The following is a 3,276-nucleotide window of genomic DNA, read 5'->3' on the forward strand; positions in this document are numbered from 1 at the left end:
GCACTAGCTTTGTGCTGTGTTACAGTACAATGCTAAAGCCCAAGTCCCTCACACTCAGAATTGGCAACAGGGCTCTACTGACCTCAGGAATTAATATTCTCCTTTTCCCATGTTCATAAATGCAGTTGCGGATTGGTTTTTTTTGCTTTTATTTTCAGAAGGTGAGGGAGAAGGAAGTAGAGGAATGGGAAAGCAACTTAAAAGTCCAAACCACTGAAGGAGCCAGACTCGTTTTCATTTGAAGGGTGGTGTGGTTTATTGCTAACAGCACAATTTGGGGAGCTCCACCAAAGTCAGCCAGTCAGAGGCATGGCTTTCTCCCTGTTCTCAGTCCTGGTATTCCCACACAAGGATCTCAACAGCTTTTGTTCATGACTCTAGCCTTATGTATTACATGAAGTAAATACAGGATGACTAGCTAACAAATGGAATGTTCCAACTACTGTGACAAAGAGCTCAGAAAAGACTTGAAGGTGTTGCAGAGGCTCTATTTTTGGGCTCAGTATTGCAACTGAACTTCACAACCCCCCATCACCATACTAACATGCTAGAATGTGTGATTTTTAAACAGCTGAAGAACTAGCATTTTAAACAGCTATTTCTGAGTATCCTTTATGGCACAAGAGAAAACCCTTCAACTCTTCATATTTCCCAAATGCAGGGTTAGGCCAACTCTGTCAGTGGGGTTTTCTGCATGTGTCTGTATGGTACAGAGAAGCATACAGCCACGAGGTATTCGATAGGCAACAGTCCTGCAAATTAAATTTGCTCCCCAAGAGACTGCAGCCCAACAGGCTGGTACTTGGATTTCAGCTGCATCACTAGAAATTTTAGTATAGTATGGTAGCCAGTCCCTATAACCTAGAAGTCACATGCACATTTCAGAGACTGACATTTTCAGCCAAAAAATATGAAGTGTCTGGAAATAAAGTGGCCATTTAGTCAAAATTTTCAAGCTTAAAATCTGCAGAACAGCTTTATTAGAACCAGTGTAGTCAAAGAACTGATAGAGGAACATGGTAGAGAGGAAGAAGAAGAGAAGATTTGTAAAATCCCCCCCAAACAGTTTAGTTTGAAGTTAATCAGCTCCTTGTCTACACAGAACTAGCCCTGAAAGTCTTAAGGAGTTTATTTGGTTTATTTATTTTGTAGTGGGTTTGCACTATTCATACTGCAAAGCATTTAAAAAGTATTAATTGTTCTTTATGAAAAATCATTGTATTACTTCTTTGCTTTCTGCATCTTGTGTGCTAGACTAAAACTTTGTACCAAATTAATTATATACTAAAGAATGAAAGGCACACAAGAGTGATTAGAAGCAAAATTAAAGTTATTCATGCTATTATTCTTTTCAAAACTGGGGTCATTACAAACCTAACCCATCTACAGTTTAGGGCATGAAAGCACAATAAAGGATTATGCAGAAGTATCATTGCCAAATTAGCTTCACTGTTTTTACCCAATTTATTTCTTTCTTGGTTTTGGTGCCTGACTTGATGGTGAAGGAAGGAGAACGGATAGTTCTGGTAAATCCCACCTTAATTGTCTACTATCTTCAAAGCAGTAGTCAGGGGGATTGCAACTCAAGAGGACAAAGCAACCAACTCAGTAGTCTTGGTCTCATCAGAGGGAAACAAGAAGCCAAAGCCATCAGGTTACACAGAAGCACATTCTCAGATGTTTTCCTTATGTGGTAAAGATACCTTAAAAGTCTCCTCCCCCCCACAAACAGTGTGAGCAGGCTGTAGAGGTAGTGACTGCAGCATTAAGAGAATTTGAACTTTAAGGAGGGAAGCAGGCTACTTCAGTCCTGTAGAATCAAAAGGCACAGCAGGGAGACAGCCTTTTTGTAAATAATATTTTGTAAATAATAATTTATAAATAATAATAATAAAAACCAAAACCAAACAAATCCAAAGAGCTATCAGGGTTTAGGGAAGAAATCCATTTAGAAGCTTTAAATATACAGAAGTGACATTCTGCCAACTGTTTTAAGAAGTGAAATTATGAGTCATTAGAAGGTTTTCCCCTGTCACAGCCTCCACAAAAGGGCACCTAGTGCAACTGCTCTTAATATATTGCATGTTTAGTTTTCCAGCTTCGGAAAGGGTGCTGTGCTTTGACAGATGCTCAAATGAACTGAAAGACTGCAGTAACTGAAGTTTTCTTTCAAACACCTGGACAGTACCAACTAGTTTAAGATGTTGCCCTAAAATCCAAAGTTTCACCCCACCAACACATACCACTGCAGTTGTATTCTGCATTCTCTCATACCATATTTCAAATTCTGTTTCAAGAAGTTTACATACAGAATCCAGATAACTCTTCTGATACTAATGCATGCCATGCACCTGTGATTGGAAGCTTAATTTTTTTTCTTCAAGACAGTTTATTCTATACAATTGTTCAGCAGCAGCTCATGCATTTCCCCACATGCCACCTTTACTGAATCACTGCCATAAGCAAATTTTAAGGACTCCAGTTTGAACAATTCATCCATAGTTAAGATTCTCACTGAAACTTGTCAACCCACAATTCAATATTCTCGAGTCAATTTTAACAAGTATGCTTAACTTCAGGGAGTTCAACACGCAACAGAACATATGTTAAGTAAATTTAGGTATTTTGAAAATACAGAGGTAATTCACTAGAACCACTACAGAATGCAGAAATTGGAGAAGAGTACCAACATGTTCAAAACAAAGAGGGTTTACCCTCTCCTCTTCAGTGTTTCAGAAGTTTTCCAAATAATCAGAGAAATTAACCTAAGACTTGTTGATTAAAAAATCCTAGAAAAACTGAACTCATTAAAGAAGTCTCCTGGCAATCATTTGATCAGTATATACTTTTTACACTTCCTATTCTTTGGCTATCAGTAGAAAGCGACCACAGACTTCACACAGAGCAGTACAGTGATGCTTGACATTTGTGTATTGAAAGCTTAAGTCCTATCCTCCCTCAACTACTTCTTAGACAATATACTGGAGTCATCAGCAGGATTCTTAGTGTAACTAGTGTGCATTTAAAACACATTACCGCAGAAACTGCCCAAGTCAGATAAGCTAGTTTTACTCCTAGGAACAAACACTGCAGACTTGCCCACTTCCTTCCAGAAACAATGTTTTAAGGAAGTTTAAATATCTACCAGCAATATTATTCACTGAGGAGTAAAATATAAAAGCATGTTTTAAGACATTTTATACCACATCCTTAGATTTGACTGTAAACAAAAAAAGAACACGATGGCTTCAATGACTTCAATGGAAGTTATTGAAA

Source organism: Accipiter gentilis, chromosome 14, assembly GCF_929443795.1.
Source record: "Accipiter gentilis chromosome 14, bAccGen1.1, whole genome shotgun sequence".
NCBI classification, from domain to species: domain Eukaryota; kingdom Metazoa; phylum Chordata; class Aves; order Accipitriformes; family Accipitridae; genus Astur; species Astur gentilis.